This window comes from Saccopteryx leptura, chromosome 5 (genome assembly GCF_036850995.1).
Source record: "Saccopteryx leptura isolate mSacLep1 chromosome 5, mSacLep1_pri_phased_curated, whole genome shotgun sequence".
Lineage (NCBI taxonomy): Eukaryota > Metazoa > Chordata > Mammalia > Chiroptera > Emballonuridae > Saccopteryx > Saccopteryx leptura.
Window position 1 is genome coordinate 86,449,501 of NC_089507.1, and position 20,778 is coordinate 86,470,278.

General features: G+C 37.1%; 1 pseudogene; it reads left to right on the plus strand.

Annotated features, from left to right (window-relative positions):
• The first annotated feature begins 2,548 nt into the window (after window positions 1-2,548).
• LOC136406522 (large ribosomal subunit protein uL6 pseudogene) lies at window positions 2,549-19,676 on the plus strand (annotated as a pseudogene).
• Window positions 19,677-20,778: the final 1,102 nt, after the last annotated feature.

The following is a 20,778-nucleotide window of genomic DNA, read 5'->3' on the forward strand; positions in this document are numbered from 1 at the left end:
AGCCAACCGGCCAGGGCCCTTCTATCTTTTATATCTAGAAAAGTTTTCTGCCTACACTGAAACAGTATTCAAAGACTCTTTATGAAAGCAAGCCTCTGTAACGAAACTTTCATGGAAATAGAACTTGGACGGGGATTAGGGAATGGGTGACATATATTTGGAGACTGTCCCACTTTCAGAGATTCTACAAGAAAGATTACTTTTCTTTTGCTTTAGATTTACTTAATGATCTTGATACTTCAAAACCACAACCTGGTCCCACTTCATTCGGCATGAATGATACCAAAATGTCACAGTATCATTTGATAATTCCATAAGGGCATTTGACCACAGACAGATCCCTGGTGTCTCCTAATGACTGGTATTGGATCTGTGGTATAAAATCTTACTGGTTATTACCCTCAGTTAAAGGGTTTAATTATAGCATGAGGCTTCATGCCATGTCTGATAGTTCAAAGTCAATAAAATGTGCTGCTATAAACAATGATGCATTGCCAATAGAACTTCAAATTTCCTATATTATTTACTAGTTGAAGTAAAAGCTTTTAAGAGTATTGACCCAAGTGGTTAACAACTCTGTGCATTTGATACTAATTGCAAAAAAGTAAATTGGGTCACTGAGCTAAGAGAAGTCACTATAATTACACAATGAAAAGCTTCTATAGAGGAAAAGCTAAAAGGCACATTCTAGAATGTCTTCTCCAATTCATCTGATTACAAAAATCATCTGGAATCCTCATTTTAAAGATGTGAAAGTCAGCTCCTCACAGCCTGGTTGGGTTGGGCTCAGGAATCCATGGTTTTTTTTTTTTTGTTTTGTTTTTTTTTAAGTGCCCCAGGTGATTTTGTTGTCAGAAAAGTCTGGAAAACACTTGTAGAGAATACTGTGTGTTGGGCAGATAAAATATATTATGCTCATTTTGTTAAAGATGGCTCTGCCCATGTGGATGCCCATCACCCAGGTGATATTATTAATGTGTGTTGGGGGCGGACTGTGGGCAGGCAGGAGGATCCTTGTAGTCTGGGGCTTGGTTTTAGGACTAAGTCTTTCCCACCCTCTTTGATGTGAGGTGGTACAATCCCATCATGCCTCAGATAAGTGACTTTGTATTAGAGACTTCCCTATTTTGTATATTGGATTAAAGGTTTTGATTTCTGCACTATAAAGTGGGGCAGACCGGGAGCTTGCTCTCTCGGTTCCTGAGATTAGCATTAGAGGAGAGAGCAGAGAGGAGAGCAGAGAGAGGCCACGTGGAGGAGGCCTGGAGAAGCAGCCAAGATGGTGGAGTGTTGAAGGAGAAGCCAGTTTGTGCAGAGTTTGTGCAGAGAGGAGATGGGGAACAGAGGTGAATAAAACTGGTGAGCTAGAAACCTTTGATTCTAGGAAACTCGGACAAGTCAGTAGTTTTGTGAGCACTGAATGAGTGGGTTTTGGAGCCCAGTGTGTGTTTTTACTTGCCCGCTGGGTGCAAGCTAGGATTAAAGCTAATGGCCCACCAGTTCTTGGCTCCATTGTTTTATTACCATCTGTCTGAATCTAATGCGAACCTGCATGGGCCAGGCTGCTGTGATGGTGGCCGCAGCAACTGGCTTCACACTGTGTATTTTCTTATTAGTTTCTCATATTGCTAAGTTTCCATTTCTCTGCCTCTTCCTATTGCTCACATCACCCTCATCCACTAGGGAAGTATCTAGGACCTCTGTTCCAGTTTTTGACCGCAGGACTCGATGTATTGAAAGACTAAAATAACCTCCAAACTAATAATTCTCTCTGTGGGCTCTTATACAAATAGAAGACTAATCCTAAAAAATACTTTTGTAGTTATGGTTAACCTTGATAAAGAAAATATTTTGACAGCACAGCTGTAAGAGTGCTGGCTCCGGAGCAGACTTTCCGCATTTGAATCTGAGCTTCACTGTTGATGCACCAGCTCTATAAACTTGGCGAGATCTTTAAACTCTCAGAGTTCTATCTTTAGTCATAAAGTATATAATGGTGCATACCTGTACTAATTAATCAAAGCATAAATCATTTCATTTAAATGAGATCATCCATAATTATAGTACCAGGTTCTGACACAGGCTAAGTGGTCAATGTTAACTCTCATTATTATGTAGTCAGATAATAGCTTGAAATATTACCCTTTTTTATCATATTCCCTAATATGTGATTTCCCAGTCAGTTAAAATCATCTGCTTTGACTAAATCAGCTTAGAATTGTTAAGCAGGAATAAATATTAAAAGTAACTGCTAATGCTCAACTTTTCTCCTTGTTTAAGTGTTTGAACCCATATCAAAAACAAAACCAATAATGTTTTTGATTTGTAGGAACCAAGTTTATTGAGAGAAGTAAAGACTCTTGAGAATAAGAGAGGAAGGCCCAGGAAGAAAGTCAGAATTCCTGCTATAAAAACTGGATTTAAAAAACTGCAGAGCGACCCTGTCTATTCTGCTTGAGTAAAACCAAATGAGGATCAACCGGACTCAGGAAGAAGAGAGAAGTCAATTGCATAGGAACATAGAGATATCTATGGAGCTTGAGGTGAGATGCCAAAGACAAGACCAGACATCAGAGAGGAAATCACACCTGGGGCCTGCCGAGCACGGTCTGGTGCCAGCAACAGGTCAGGTAGAGAGAGGCAGGTTGGCCTGCTATCCATCCCTGCGATAAGCCCTGCGGAAATGACAGCCTCCAACAGCTAACAGCTAGGAGTTTACTGAGTCCCCTCTAAACTCCCCCATGTGCACTAACTTTTTCAACAGTCTGGAACATTCATAAGCTTCCCAAAATAAAGAGTTGTGTTCTCAGAGAAGTATTATAGAATAAAAGGGAAAGCCTCAATAAATGTGCTTGAGCTGACATACTGAAACCTATGCCAATTACATCTTATCATTACAATGACTTATAATTATCTTTTATGCCATGCTGAACCCCAGAGCCTTCATAATCTGGGCTCCAGACTCAAATTATTTCATATTACTTCTCCTCTCGCTTCCAGGACGTGATTCAACCAAATCAGAGAAGTCTCTTCTGACGTCTTCAAATCACACAATGCCAATCATGCTTAGGCTATATCTTCTGTTTATCCTTTGTCTATTCCTAACCTACCCATTTTTCAATGTCCACTTTAAACCATCCTTCTCCATAAGTTTTCTATAACTAACTCCAACCAACTTTCCCATCTCTAAGCCACTAGTATGCTTAGAAACTCCACACAGTTAAACCCTTGAATATATATTGCCTTGTGTCAGTCTCTTTTTGTATTTTGTGTATTTTTCTCATCTTTCCAAGTAGATTATACAGTGTGTCCATAAAGTCATGGTGCACTTTTGACCGGTCACAGGAAAGCAACAAAGGACGATAGAAATTTGAAATCTGCACCAAATAAAAGGAAAACTCTCCCAGTTTCATACCTATTCAGTGCAGTTTGATGTGAGCTCACGCACGGATTTTTTAGGGATCCTTAGGTAGCTACCCCGTATAGCCTCTACAGACTCGTCACTGACTGATGGCCTACCAGAACAGGGTTTCTCCACCAAACTGCCGGTTTCCTTCAACTGCTTATCCCACCGAGTAATGTTATTCCTATGTGGTGGCGCTTTGTTATAAATGTGCCGATATTCACGTTGCACTTTGGTCACGGATTCAAATTTAGCGAGCCACAGAACACACTGAACTTTCCTCTGTACTGTCCACATCTTGACTGGCATGGCCGTGGGCTGCTCCGCTGTATACACAGTGTTACATCATCATCTGTGCATGAGCACATGCTGCCACATCATCCTACAGAAACTAAGAGGGTTTTCTTTTTATTTTGTACAGATTTCACATTTCTATCATCTTTTGTTGCTTTCCTGTGACTGGTCAAAAGTGCACCATGACTTTACGGACACACTATAGTGATTAATGGCTATATTTTATTTGTCTTGTGTATGCTAAATGTTCCATTCCAAATTCTGAGTCATGTAGCAGATATTAAACAAATGTCTGTTGATTAATTAGAAAATGTTCAGAACATCATAGGTTCATAATCTGCTTTAAATCATGGGAATTAGCTATTTAATTGTGCACTAGCTATGGCTTAAAAATTATGTGTAAAATGATATCAACATTCCTCTGGTGAGAACAAAGAGGTATAGAGAAAAATTTTTCTGAAGGAAGAACAGTCTATAAATCTAATACATTTCTCTGTTTTATATAAATATGTGTTTCATATGCTTTTTCACTTTTCTTTCCACATCAAAACAAATTAGAAGTGTGTGAAAATCATTACAAATATTTTCTTGACCTATAAAACTCTCTACCAGCTGTACCCCAGGCTTTTTGTTATACTAATCCTTCCTTTACACTATTTTCAGCATTACAGAGTTTAATATACTAAATTTTTCATAAAATAATAAAATTAAAATAACTTAAATATTAATAAAACGAGGTCTAGTGACATATGCTAACAATGTTTTGTCTAAAACTGATATCCGATTCCATTTACATGTTAGACATGCATGATGTGGGGAAGTCAATAATCAGGAAAATAAAGATCAGAATCCAGTTCTTCTTTCAGAGGCTTTATTTTATTTTCTTACCTCTGAACAAGGCTGAACTAGGTATTACAGAGTAATTTTCTGCTAATTCTCTCTCATTTTCTGCTAAGTTGCTCTCATTTCCCCTTCCTCATGTGTTCAGCCCCAAATATAGGGAGGAAAATGAGTGTGGGAGCACAATTGGACTTGCTCTGTTGTGTGGCATTTGATTTTAGGATACCATTCCCAGTCCTCTCCTGGTCCTCCAGTCTACCTAGTTCTGACAGTCAGAATTATTGCCATTGGTCAGAAGTATGGGACAGTTTAGTAAGTATGTAAATATTTTTAAAGTGGCCTGAAATAAGCTAGCTAAATACAGATTTTCCAGAGGAAAACAAGCAAGCATATTAAACCTATTTATATAAATTGTAACATCAGAATATCTTACAAAATAGTCTACTCTAAATGATAGAAGACTTTCTGTGTCTTCAATCTGTGTCTAATTTGACCAGAGTAGTGTACACACACACACACACACACACACACACATACACACACACACACACTACAGCAGCCATTGAGACATGGTACTTGGATCTAGCTTCAAGAAAGAACTTGGAGACCTGAAGATGGCAGCGGAGTAGGCGGATGCACAGACACCCAGCTCTCACCACCAAACTGGAATACAAATCAATTTAGGAAAAATCAGCATGAAAAACCAACTCTGGACTACAAGAACAGCTCTCAAAAACCAAGGAGCAAAGAAGAAGCCACAACAAACCTGATAGGGAGCACCTGAATCTCCCCTGCTTACAGGAACGGAGGAGGGGGGTGAGGCTGAGAGCCCAGAGGGGATCTCACCCCAGGAAAAGAGCAGAAAATACTACTCACAGTCACTTGCCTGATGAACAGGGAGTGAGGTGTGTTGAAAAGACCAGCTTATCTCCCAAGTGGAAAGGAAAGAGAGAGGAACAGACTGTGAGGGGCTAAGGAATGCAGGAGACAATCTAAAAAAAGAGCTGACTCATTCATGCTGGAGGCGGCCATAGCTGGGGGAGGGACTGATCCTTCCCCACAAAACAGTACTGAATTGCTTCCAGATCAGAGATCTCCAGACATCTCTCCAGCTCCAATCAGCACAACAAGACACAGCTGAAAACAAGAAGTGGGGAGGAGGGGCAGTAACTCAGGTCTCCATGGAGATCTGAGATACACCTCCCCCTACTGAAGCTGAGAAAACACCCTGCCCCCAGAGAGATTAGTTGGTGGAAGAGGCCTTCAGAGTCTCTGGTTACACCCACCCCATTCCTGGATAAAGTTTCAAGGAAGCCCCCTACTGAGATCAGTAAACAAGACTATCACCTGTTAAGAAAACAAACAAATCAAGACTTCAAAGTGGCCCAAATCCGAAAGTGGATTACAAATAATAGCTGATACCAACCTAAGAAGACCTAGAAATAACACAACTGAAATCTGGAGGCAGACAACACCAAGCCTAGACTCAATCAACTCTACAAACAAAACACACACAATGAAAAGACAAAAAAGTGCAATCCAAATGAAACCTTCAGGAGATGAACTGAGTGATATGGAAATAATCAAACTTCCAGATGTGGAGTTCAAAATAATGATTGTAAGGATGCTTAGGGATCTTAGAACAACAATGGATGGTCATTATGAACACCTAAATAAAGAAATAGCAAGTATAAAAAAGAATCAGTCAGAGATGACAAATACAATATCAGAAATAAAGACCACAATGGAAGGAATTAAAAACAGGATAGATAGAGCTGAGGATTGAATCAGCAAGTTGGAGGACAACTGGAATGAAGGCATGAAAGCAGAGAAGAAAAAAGAAAAGAGACTCAAAAAGTCTGAGGAAACTCTTAGAGAGCTCTGTGACAACAAGAAGAGAAATAACATCCGCATCATAGGGGTTCCTGAAGAAGAAGAAAAGGAACAAGGGATAGAGACTTTGTTCAAGCATATCATAGCTGAAAACTTTCCTAAATTAATGCAGGAGAAACTCTCACAAGTTCAAGAAGCACAGAGGACTCCATTAAAGAGAAACCCAAAAAAACCTACACCAAGACACATCATAATTAAAATACCAAAGCTAAGTGATAAAGAGAAAATATTAAAAGCTGCAAGAGAAAGAAAAAAGCTATCATATACAAAGGAGCCCCCATAAGGATGGCATCTGACTTCTCAACAGAAACACTTGAGGCCAGAAGGGAATGGCAAGAAATATTCAAAGTAATGTAGAACAAGAACCTACAACCAAGACTACTTTATCCAGCAAGGCTATCATTTAAAATCGAAGGAGAAATAAAAAGCTTCCCAGACAAAAAACAATTCAAGAAATTTATTACAATCGAACCAATGCTGCAGAAAATGTTAAGGGGCCTATTGTAAACAGATCGAAGTGGGAAAAAATATAGCAAAAAAGGAATACAGCTTTAAAGAATAAAATGGCAATAAACAACTACATATCAATAATAACCTTAAATGTAAATGGATTAAATGACCCAATCAAAAGACATAGGGTAGCTGCATGGATAAGAAAGCAGGACCCGTACATATGCTGTATCTTAAAACAAAAGATACACATAGATTGAAGGTAAAAGGATGGAAAAAAAACATTTCATGCAAATGGAAATGAAAAAAAAGCTGGGGTAGCAATACTTATATCAGACAAATTGGACTTTAAAACAAAGGATATAGTAAGAGATAAAGAAGGCCACTACATAATGATAAAGGGAGTAATCCAACAGGAAGATATAAGTATTATAAATATCTATGCACCTAATATAGGAGCCCCTAAATATATAAAGCAGACTTTGATGGATTTAAAGGGTGAGATCAACAGCAATACTATAATAGTAGAGGATTTCAATACCCCACTAACATCACTAGATAGATCCTCAAGAAAGAAAATTAAGAAAGAAACAGCAGACTTATTGGATACACTAGATCAACTCAATGTAATAGATATCTTCAGAACCTTTCACCCTAAAGCAGTAGAACATACATTCTTTTCAAGTGCTCATGGTACATTCTCTAGGATAGACCACATGTTAGGGCACAAAAGTGGTCTCAACAAATTTAAAAAGATTGAAATCATATCAAGCACTTTCTCCGATCACAATAGCATGAAACTAGAAATGAACCACAACAGAAAAGCTCAAAAATTCTCAAACCCATGGAAACTAAATACCATGTTGTTAAATAATGAAGGGATTAAGAATGAGATCAAAGAAGAAATTAAAAAATTCCTAGAAATGAATGACAATGAACATACAACAACTCAAAATTTATGGGACACAGCAAAAGCAGTACTGAGAGGGAAATTCATAGCACTACAGGCACACTTTAAGAAGCTAGAAAAAGCTGAAATAAACAACCTAACCCTGTATCTAAAAGAACTAGAAAAAGTACAGCAAGTAAAGCCCAAATGTAGTAGAAGGAAGAAAATAATAAAGATCAGAGCAGAAATAAATGACATAGAGGCTAAAGTAATGATACAGAGGATCAATGAAACTAGGAGCTGGTTCTTTGAAAAGGTAAACAAGATTGATGAACCTTTAACTAGAATAACCAAGAAAAAGAGAGAGAGGACTCAAATAAATAAAATTAGAAATGAGAGTGGAGAAATAACAACTGACACAACAGAAATACAAAATATTGTAAGAAAATACTATGAAGAACTGTATGCCAAAAAATGAGACAACCTAGATGAAATGGACAAATTCCTTGAAACATACAATCTTCCAAAAATCAATCTGGAAGAATCAGAAAACCTAAACAGACTGATTAAACCAAATGAGATAGAAACAGTTATCAAAAAACTCCAAACAAAGAAAAGTCCGGGACCTGATGGCTTCACAACTTAATTCTACCAAATGTTCAAAGAAGAATTAACTCCTATTCTTCTCAAACTATTTCAAAAAATTCAAGAGGAAGGAAGACTTCCAAGCTCCTTTCATGAGGTGAGCATAATTCTGATTCCAAAACCAGGTAAAGACAACACAAAGAAAGAAAATTATAGGCCAATATCTCTGATGAATATAGATGCTAAAATCCTCAACAAAATATTAGCAAACTGGATCCAACAAAATATGGAAAAAATCATACACCATGATCAAGTGAAATTTATTCTGGGGAGGCAAGGCTGGTACAATATTTGTAAATCAATCAATGTGATTCATCACATAAACAAAAAGAAGGAGGAAAACCATATGATAATTTCAATAGATTCAGAAAAAGCATTTGATAAAATCCAGCACCTATTCATGATCAAAACTCTCAGCAAAGTGGGAATAGAGGGAACATACCTGAACATGATAAAAGCCATCTATGAGAAACCCACAGCCAACATCATACTCAATGGGCAAAAATTAAAAGCAATTCCCTTAAGATCAGGAACAAGGCAGGGGTGCCCCCTTTCACCACTCTTATTTAACATAGTCCTGGAAGTCCTAGCCACAGCAATCAGACAGGAAGAAGAAATAAAAGGCATTCAAGTTAGAAAAGAAGAAGTAAAATTATCATAATTTGCAGATGATATGATATTGTATATAGAAAACCCTAAAGTCTCAGTCAAAAAACTACTGGACCTGATAAATGAATTCAGCAAAGTGGCAGGATATAAAATCAATACTCAGAAATCAGAGGCATTTTTATATACCAACAATGAACAGTCAGAAAGAGAAATTAAGGAAACAATCCCCTTCAAAATTACAACCAAAAAAATAAAGTACCTAGGAGTAAACTTAACCAAGGAGACTAAAACTTGTACTCGGAAAATTACAAAGCATTGATAAAAAAAATCAAGGAAGATACAAACAAGTGGAAGCATATACCGTGCTCATGGTTAGGAAGAATAAACATCATTAAAATGTCTATATTACCCAAAGCAATCTATAAATTCAATGCAATACCAATTAAAATACCAATGACATATTTCAAAGATATAGATCACATATTACAAAAATTTATATGGAACCAAAAAAGAACATGAATAGCCTCAGCAATCTTAAAAAAGAAGAATAAAGTGGGAGGTATCATCCTTCCTGATATCAAGTTATACTACAAGGCCATTGTACTCAAAACAGCCTGGTACTGGTATAAGAACAGGCATATAGATCAATGGAACAGAACAGAGAACCCAGAAATAAACCCACAGCTCTATGGACAACTGATATTTGACAAAGGAGGTAAGGAAATACAATGGAGTAAAGACAGCCTCTTTAACAAATGGTGTTGGGAAAATTGGACAGCTACCTGCAAAAAAATGAAACTAGATCACCAGCTTACACCACTCACAAAAATAAACTCAAAATGGACAAAAGACTTAAATGTAGGCCGTGAAACCATAAGCATCTTAGAAGTAAACATAGGCAGTAAGCTCTTCGACATCTCTCGCAGCAATATTTTTGCTGATTTATCTCCACGGGGAAGTGAAATAAAAGACAGGATAAACAAATGGTACTATATCAAACTAAAAAGCTTTTGTACAGCTAAACACAATAAGAACAGAATAAAAAGACAAACTACACAATGGGAGAACATATTTGACAATATGTCTGATAAGGGGTTAATAACCAAAATTTATAAAGAACTTGTAAATCTCAACAGCAGGAATACAAACAATCCAATCAAAAAATGGGCAAAAGAAATGAATAGACACTTCTCCAAAGAGGACATACAGATGGCCCTTAGGCATATGAAAAAATGCTCAACATCACTAATCATTATGGAAATGCAAATTAAAACCACAATGAGATATCACCTCACACCAGCCAGAATGGCATTCATCAACAAAACAACACAGAATAAGTGCTGGCGAGGATGTGGAGAAAAGGGAACCCTCCTGCACTGCTGGTGGGAATGCAGACTGGTGCAGCCACTATGGAAAACAATATGGAGATTCCTCAAAAAACTGAAAATCGAACTGCCTTTTCACCCAGCTATCCCACTTTTAGGAATATACCCCAAGAACACCATAGAACTGTTCCAAAAGGAGAAATGCACCCCCATGTTTGTGGCAGCATTGTTCACAATAGCAAAGATCTGGAAACAGCCCAAGTGTCCATTAGAGGACGAGTGGATTAAAAAGCTTTGGTACATATATACTGTGGAATACTACTCAGCCTTAAGAAATGATGTCGTCGGATCATTTACAATAACATGGATGGACCTTGATAACATTATACAGAGTGAAATAAGTAAATCAGAAAAAACTAAGAACTATATGAATCCATATATAGATGGGACATAAAAATGAGACTCAGAGACATGAACAAGAATGTGATGGCAACGAGGGTGGAGGAGTGGGGGGAGGGGGGATGGGGCGAGGAAGGAGAGAGGGGGTGGGGGAGGGGAGAGGCACAAAGAAAAACCAGATAGAAGGTGACAGAAGACAATTTGACTTTGGGTGAGGGGTATAAGCACAATCAAATGTCAAAATAATCTGGAGATGTTTTCTCTCAACATATGTACCCTGATTTATCAATGTCACTGCATTAAATTTAATAATAATAATAATAATAATAAAAGAAAGAACTTGCCATTCATCAGCAAGGAATGCAGTTACTGAAAGCTCCCAGTTGTTACTGCCTTCAATATTCACCTTTTCTTTAAATTTATTTTTATTAAATTTATTGGGGTGACATTGGTTATTAAGACTATATAGGTTTCAAGTGTACTATTCTATGATACATCATATGTATAGTGCATCGTGTGCCCACCACCCAAAGTCAAAAATATCCTCTGTCATCATACACTCGACCCCTTCTACCCTTCGGTATCCCACCTTTTCCTCCGGTCACCACCCACAACCATCTGTGTTTACAAGTGTTTGTTGGTTTGTTTGCCTTGTTTGTCCATTTGTTGCTTTCAGTTTTACATCCAAAATATGACTGAAATCTATGTTCTTGACTTTTTCTCTCTGACTTATTTCATTCAGCATGGTATTTTCAAGATCCATCATGTCACAAATGGCAATATTTCATCTTTTCTTATAGCTGAGTACTATTTCATTGTATACAGGGGGTCCTTAGGTTACAACACCGTTCTGGTCCTATGACAGTGACATAATTCGAATTTTGGTGTAAGTTAAAACACACCCTAGCCTAACACAAATAGAACACTTGTGCTTTCAACAGTCCAAAATGGCGTAGGTAAGCATGCTGGGGATGCCACCTCCCTCCCTCTATGCTGCGTTTCACCATTTTTTTCCACCACGCACATCCTGAGGACTCCCTGTATATGTACCACATCTTTTTTATACAATCATCTTTCAAAAGACACTTTGTGTGTTTCCATGTCTTAGCCACCGTGAATAATGCTGCAGTAAACATAGAGGTGCATATGTCTTTGCGAGTAAATGTTTTCCAAATTTTGGGTTAGATGCTAAACCTCACTAGCTACTAGGAAAATGCAACCAAAACTACAATGAGCTATCACTTCTTACCTGTTAGAATGGCTATTATCAACAAGACAAGAATAGCATATGTTGGAGAGGCTGTGGAGCAAACAGAACTCTCATTCATTGCTGGTGGGAATATAAACTGGTACAGCCACTGTGGAAAACAGTATCAAGGCTCCTCAAAAAGTTAAAAATAGAGTTACCATATGACCTGGTATCCACCTTTTGAGCTGACTCATTCTTCCCTGACAGCCCCTGCCAATAATTGAGAGTGGTGTGCTTACCTGGACCCCATGGATTCTTCCCAGTACTAGACTCTTCTACCAGATATCTGTGATTTGGAGCTCTGTTATTTTAGCCAGTGATTTGTCACATTTGCATCATAGTCTGAGGCCTCTGCCTAATCCTTCTCCAGCCTCTTTTCTTTTGCAGATGTCAAATCTATTTCTTTTTCCATTATTTCTTTTTTTAATTATTTTTATTTATTTATTTATTCATTTTAGAGAAGAGAGAGAGATAGAGAGAGAAGGGGTAGGGAGCAGGAAGCATCAACTCCCATATGTGCCTTGACCAGGCAAGCCCAAGATTTTTGAACCGGCGATCTCAGCGTTCCAGGTTGACACTTTATCCACTGCACCACCACAGATCAGGCCCCATTATTTCTCACAGGCATTCTTCTCCATCAGATTTCTTGGGCTGCTTATTCTGTCTCAGTATTTTCTCTTCAGAGAACTGCACTAAGGCACACATCAATATTTTTAATTTTATCTTATAACATTTGAGTTAAAAAATAATGAGTGTATAATCTCTATGTATACATGTGCATGTCTGTGCATGAACACACACATAAACACATAATTATCTCATGCACAGCACAAAGCAGGACAAATACTTTTCAGTTTTTAGAACTATTTATCTTACCTCAACATTCATTTAAGTTACTCCTAAATGTATTACCCTTCAATATTAGGAAAAAATCATTTCACTTTCACAGAAACTAAATCATAATGTAAATAGGGTTTAATAAGAAATGTCCTTGCATTACACAGGAGAAAGTCTGCATATTATTATTTCTTATAATCATAGCTATTTATAAAAGGGTTTTGTTTTTTTGTGTGGATAAATGCAATGCAACAGATTTTCATTAGGCTACTGATAAAAAACCGAAACATTTATTCCCATAGGTCTATACTAAAAAAAATCTACTCTTTTGCCCTTAGCCATACCCACTGTTATGATGAAAAATAAAATGTATAATATTAAGACAGTTCTGTTCTCCATAAATAACAACTATTAACACTGGCATAGTGGAAAACATCCACTGAACAACAATCTTAGTTAAAAATCCCTATTTTAAATATAAGATCAAAGTAAGTATCTTAAATAGAATGATCAAGGAATGCAAATGGGGGAGGATAGCAAATGAATGTTATCCTTCAACACAGTCATCTTGGGAAACTATAATTTATCCCAATGAAGCTATTTTGGTCACATAGTCTTATACTTCACTTTGGGAATTATCTTACCATTTAGTTTATAAACCATTCAAGAAAACAAGTCACATTGCTATATATTTATATATTTACACATTTTTAAATTCTCAAATATCTACCTTATTCATAGTACTTATTTTTTTAGTGAGATAGAGAGACAGAGACAGACAGGAGGAAAGAGAGATGAGAAGCATCAACTTGTAATTGCAGTACTCTTAGTTGTTTACTGATTGCTTCTCAGAATGCCTTGACCAGGAGGCTCCAGCAGAGCCAGGGACTCCTTGCTCAAGCCAGCAACCTTGGGCTCAAGCCAGCAACCATGCAGTCATGTCAATGATCACATGCTCTAGCCAGTGACCCGCGCTCAAGTTGCTGAGCCTGCTCAAGCCAGCGACCTCTGGGTTTTGAACCTGGGTCCTCAACACTCTATTCATTGCACCAACACCTGGTCAAGCACATAGTACTTATTTCTAAATAGCTTCTCAGGTTTTCCAAAAAATGAAATAAACTCTTAAAGAATAAGGATATGTCAAATTCAAAGATTTCTTTTATTTTTTAATAAATTTTTCACATTAATTCTTAGAAAAGGAATTTTAGAAGTTTCAAACAATGGCAAAATTTCTTGAATGAGCTAATAGCTTGCAACTATCAAATTTGAAAAAACAACATGTATGTTCTTTTCTGTTTGCTAAAAATTTTGTTTTCAGCCCTGGCCAGTTGGCTCAGTGGTGGAGCATCGGCCCAACATGTGGAAGTCCCAGGTTTGATTCCCAGCCAGGGCACACAAGAGAAGAGCTCATCTGCTTCTCCACTCTTCTCCCTCTCCTTTCTCTCTATCTTTCTCTTCCATTCTTGCAGCCAAGGCTCTATTGGCACAAAGTTGGTCCAGGTGCTGAGGATGGTTCCCTGGCCTCCACCTCAGGGGTTACAATGGCTCCAGTCACAGCAGAGCCATAATGCCCTAGATGGGCAAAGCATCGCCCCCTAGTGGGCTTTCAGGGTGGACCCTGGTCTGGCGCATGCAGGAATCTGTCTCTCTTTCGATTCTCACTTCAGAAAAATACAAACAAAAAAAATTGTTTTCTTGCCTCTTAATGACAGGCCATTTCTCTTTAGACTCCACTTAAAATATTAAAACCTAATTTTCCCATATGTTATCAGAATATGCTTGTTCCTTTGGATTTACAAACAACCCTCTATGAACCTTTGGTAAATTTGGTCCCTTCTTACAAGTAAAAATTTTTAAAGATTCCCTCTCTATAACTGAGCTAACACAGGATTAGGTTGTCAAATCAGACAAACATGATCAGAGATTTTAACCAGTTTTAGACTCCAGTAAATAATTTAGATTAAAATAATCAGAAAAAACAGAAAGTTCTGGGATGTCAAAGGTGGTTCCCTGACCCTTTTTTGCTGGTCCAAGTCCACCCTTCTGGCCAAGAAAGGATGAGGTTTCTAAAGGAAGTTCATGAATTCCTCATACAGTATGAAACATCTTCATTTTATACCCCAGAGGGTTCTATAGTTTAGGAGACATTCTCTAGGGTTTCAAGCACCTAATCCTACTTTTGTTTGCTAGGTATGCTTAGGCTGTACATCATGTTGAAGGCATTTTCTAGATAAGGCTTTGCTCCTACCAAATATCATCACTCTTTTTTCCCTGGGATGTAGTTGATAAAGAGATTAAAGCTGTCTTAACTCCTCCTTTTCAATCACCTATCTAGCACAATTTTAAGAGTGAAGAGAAGAAAATAAAAATAACTCTCAAAATTCTATCTGTCCATGGTGTTTTTTTGTTTTTGTTTTTTTTTACAGAGACAGAGAGAGAGTCAGAGAGAGGGATAGACAGACAGGAACGGAGAGATGAGAAGCATCAATCATTAGTTTTTCGTTGCACATTGAGACACCTTAGTTGTTCATTGATTGCTTTCTCATATGTGCCTTGACTGTGGGCCTTACGGAGTAACCCCTTTCTTGAGCCAGCGACCTTGGGTCCAAGCTGGTGAGTTTTTTGCTCAAACCAGATGAGCCCGCGCTCAAGCTGACGACATCGGGGTCTCAAACCTGGGTCCTCAGCATCCCAGCCCGATGTTCTATCCACTGTGCCACTGCCTGATCAGGCTATGGTGTTTCTTGACCTTGAGATTTATGGTAGTTTAATTTTTTTTTTAATTGGTGCACACCAATTAGTCAAAGATGGTATGCAGAACTCTAAGACTCACACTAGTCTGGTAAATAAAATTCACTCTCTGGGTAGACAAACCACTAATCTTCTAATAGAAGAATCTATGATAAATTATGGTACACAAACAAAAATGTAGACATTAGTCTGGATGCCACTAATTGCCTATGAAAGAACTTTAAAGAGTAAAGCCATTATTTGCCAGTACAGAATATGTGCGCATAGCCATATTGGATATTAAGAAAGAATATGAGTCTTATTGCAATCTTGTCAGATTTCTTACAATGACTTTCAAGTTTCTATAAGATCTGTTCCCACAAAAACCCCAACTATTCTCTGACTTTATACAGTATTACTAATTCTCTGGTCACATATACCTCATAGTCCTTCAATTGTCTATTTCACTCCACGTGAATTGCTCTTCTCTAGACATGTGTAAGGGCACTTCTTCATGCTTTTTCTAAATGGATCTGTTTTTATTATCTTTCCTAAAATAGCAAATCATTCCCATCGTCTACTCCAGCAATGTACGCAGCTCTACGTTTGTGTGCATTGCAATTATCACCTTCTACTATATCTTACAATCTTTTTCATTCATTTTGCTTATATTGTATCTCTACCAAGAAAACCTAAGAACAAAAAGGATAAGGATTATTTATCAATCAGTTTTATTAATTTATATATCCCAAACTTAAAATACAATAGATGCTCGATTAATATATACTTATTGAATGAATGGATAATTACATATAAAGTTTTGTACATTGTAAATGTATTGCAATTTTTTTAGAAAAGATAGACAATGATGCAAGAAACACAGACATAGGACAATCAAGAAGAAAAAACTAAATAATTTTAAATCTAGCTGAAAAATTCATTCTAAGCATGTGAAAAATTTATTAATTAATCAAATTTAAATCATGGTTTAAAACCACACAGAAGAGAGATTAGAAATCAAGGGCCCAATGCATTGATTATAATCTACTTGTGATAAAATAAACCAGCTTAGAATAAAAGGTAATATGTAAGCTATGTAAGTGTTTTATATTCATCTAAATCCAAGCTCTACCACTTATTAAAATTAGATCAAGCCCTTCAATGTCTCCTAGCCTTGAAAAACTTACCTACAAAGTAACAACGCTTACTTTATAGTTTTCTTAAGACTATTAATATTAGATACTTGATATGAAGTACTAGTCCCAGGGAATGATTCAATAAAATAATAGCATTCCTAAGATTTTTGGAAATAATTCAGAGGAAGATCTTTTACTTCTATCAGTAAATATATTATTATTTAAATGCAGCAAGGAGGTTCACACAATTCATAATACAGTTTAGATTTAAGGAGATATAACTCCTCTATTTTGTTCATAACTAATCTGTCCACAAAAATAGACACTCAAATAAATTTCTATCTAGTTTAAATAATTTAGAGGGTCACACAATCTATCCATTCATATTTTTACTAATAAAAATATTTAATCTCTACCATAGCCACCCCTCTGCTGCTTCCCTCCTTAAGTTGACCTCCAGAAATATAAAGGGAGGAATATGGTACCTTGTGACACAGCAAGCAAAGACATCCTTCATTTCATGCAAACACTGTTTCCTGGAGCAATGACCTTTGTCTTCAGGTCCTTATAATTAAATTGCCTCTGATAACCCAAGCTACCTCTGGAAATCTTATGGTTGTCTCTTAAATTTATGCTGTCTTCATAGGTCACTGAGCCTTGACTAATTACCGTTTACCTCATCCAGTCTTCCAGCCTGGAGTTTTCTACCTGATTCGGTTTGGAATTACCTCCTAACCTCACCAAGAGCTTCCTCTTACTAGCTTTCCGATAACACCCTCTCTGAGTACATGACAGATAGGAAGGCCATCTGGGCACTCCTTCTATCAGGCTCACCATAGCCTCCACAATGATTGCTTACACACACCCTCTTAGTACAGAATAGATTAACAATGTATACCAGTTGCCAGAAAATCCTGGGTTTTGTCAATTGTCTCAGTGTGATTTCTTTTTCTCTAAAATATTTTGCCCACTAGATGATAAATTGAATTGTCACCCTACAAATGGAAGGGAATGTAAAAGGCCCTGTTCTTACCCTCCCACTTATTTGTCTAAGGTCTCGGTGACTTGCATCGTCTCCTTGGAAACCAAAAATTCAGAGAAGGGAAATCAAGATGCAAAAGCCCTATTGTTTTTCTTTCCTCTTGAAATCCTTCCTCCTCTTCTCTTTCTTTTCTCCTCTTCCTCTTTCAGACTCTGAAAAAGGCCAACCTTTTAAGACAAACAAGGATATTTCTTCCACATTTCAGGAGACATCTGTAGGCTGAGTCCTCTAGGCTGCATTTCTGGTAGATAAACAAATTTTGTTTAATTTTTTTCTTAAAGAAATAGCCTTGCAAAGTTTATGCTGTTACATAATCCTGTTTTTTAATGAGAGAAGCTGAACATTTGCCTCTTACTCTCTGCTCTGCCAGAGCTCATTCTGCCTATTGGGTCATTTTGAGGGGGTAAAACTGTAATATCTTCATTACTCACCTTAAAATGTTTTCTTTTACTAATTTTTTCTTAATGATTTCTTAAAATCTTATATGAATTCAACTGAGATCTCCTTCAAAGAGGTTAAATTAAATTACTTAAATACCAAAGGCAAGAAAGAGTGCTCGATAAATTATAAACTAAATATGTCTTAATTGAAAGATGAAACCAAAGCTGAACAGGAATAAAACTGTAAAGTTAACAGTTTACCTCAAAACTGCCTCCACATTTCTAATCAGCATCCTCCTCTCACTAAGGCAAGTTCACCTTTAAGCGTCTCACTAGCTATTCCTCTGCCAGGTTATTCTTCTCTATAAACCATGTGTTTTGTTCTTTAAAAAATATTTTAGGGTACCATTTTATCTGCTATCAATATGTACTTCCCTCTATCAAAAAAAGAAAAAACTGGGAAAGTTTTCATGGAAACTATGTATGTTATATATCTGAAGAAATAATGTGAGTCTGGAAAAATATGTATCTAGCATTTGGATTCCACAGCAGGCACCAATGAAAAGGACAGTAAGGAAATAAATGACTTTTGAGTTGGCCAAAGAAAAGTGTCTGTCACAACCTCCTCTCATTCCCAATGTTCCTAGAACTGGGCCCTATATTTAAATTGCTGCCTCCTATAGGATCCAAATGCTAGATTCTCATTTTCACAGAATCACAGTAATTGATTGGCATGTGACAGATTTCTGGCCAGAGAACCCTGAGTCAAAGGGGGAATTTGAGACCACATTACTTTAAAAATAAAAAAAACATTCTCAGCACAGACTGTTGACATTCCAGAAAATGCCGACATCACTCTGAAGCAGTGATTTTCAACCGACGTGCCGCAAGAATTCTTAAAATGTGTAACACCTGACAATTTAATCAAGGGCACTGACCTCTTTTCCTTTAGATTATCAAATAAAAAGTGACAGCAGCCAACACAACAATAGCTGTCTGGTGTACATGAGTCAAAGTTATACCTACTTTTTTTGTCAGATAGGCAAAAAATATAACGTATTTTTTGATGTGCTGCAAAATTTTAGTAATTAGTTTATGTGTGCCGTGAGATGGAAAAGGTTGAAGATCACTGCTGTGAAGAAACTCAGTTATTGAGAAGGCCCCAGAGGAACCCTGTGGAGGGACTTCGATTGCATCAGTATAGAACTCAGTCTCCTTGGAGAGAAAAAGAGACTCCAGGTTGACAAATGACGGGAAATAGAAAGGAACTGGCCACTGTTCACATGATCTGCAGTCATGTACTGACCGTGATCCAGGGTGTTACATTAGGCTTCCATTACAAGATGAGGTATGTGCACGCTCACTTCCCCATCAGCATTGTTATTCTGGAGATGGTTCTCTTATTGAAAGCAGAAATTTCTTGGGTGAAAAATATATCCTCAGCATTCAGATGAGGTCAGGTGTTGTTTGTTCAGTATCTCAAAACCAGAAAGATCAGTTAGTTCTTGAAGGAGATGACATTGAATTTGTATCTAATTCAGCTGTTTTGATTTAGCAAGCCATAATAACTAAAAACAAGGGTATCAGAACATTTGTGGATGATATCTATGTTTCTAAAAAAAGGAACAGTTCAGCAGGCTGATGAGTAAGATCTAAGTTGTCCACTTATAGAAACAGCAAGATGCCGGATGATTCCTCAGACTTGTGATATCTTAAAGGTGCAATAAAAGCCATGTATTGATTTGGGCAAAAGGGGGCAGGGTTCTAGTAGAGAGCATCTGGGAAAGATTTTATTTGCTGACATTAAAAAAATATATAGTAATAGCTAATACCACCCTTTCTTTCCTTCAGTATAGAACTCAGTCTTCTTCGAAAGAAAATAAGGCTACAGGTTGACAAATGGTAGATGATAAAAAGGAACTGGCCACCATTCACACCATCTCCAATCATATAGTCATGTACTGACCTTGATTCAGGGTGTTACCTTGTATATTGGCATAAACCCAGTGATTGCAGCAGCAACCTTGAGTGCTCAAGTCAAGAAAAGATGCTGATATGGTGGAACAGAAATATAGAAAAGATACTGTTCTGGGTGACACTGTAGAGAAACCCAACACCAGCCCTCACCACCTAGAGATTTGTTATATGAGAAAATAAACCCTACTTGATTAAGCCTCTGTTTTCAACTGAATGTATTTCTACAGGCATAAGGCTTTAACAAATTGAACCCATTTTTATTTCATCTTGTCAGAGTAGAATCAGCCTTAGTTGAATTTTAGAAGTTTTAATTAAATGATTAATGAATTATTTATTACCTCTGCTGCCTTGCCTTTTCCAGAGGCTAGCTAGGGCATTTCTTGAGACGAAAGATCACGTCAGTAAGCATGGAATGAATTTTGGGTATATTATAGATTTTCTTTGTTCTTTTAAAAGTCAATCTCAGATGTATTTTAGGACTGATATGTAATTTTTTCTCTCATAAGACCTTTCAATGTTTTATTTCTCATCATTTTAAATTCATGAAAACCAAACTTGTTCATAGCACATTGTAAAAATATTAAGTAATAAGTGGATCTTTTCTTTGTAATCAAAAATAACTAAATGTATTGCTTTAAAAATTGCAAATACCTAGGTTACCATGTGATTTATATAGTATA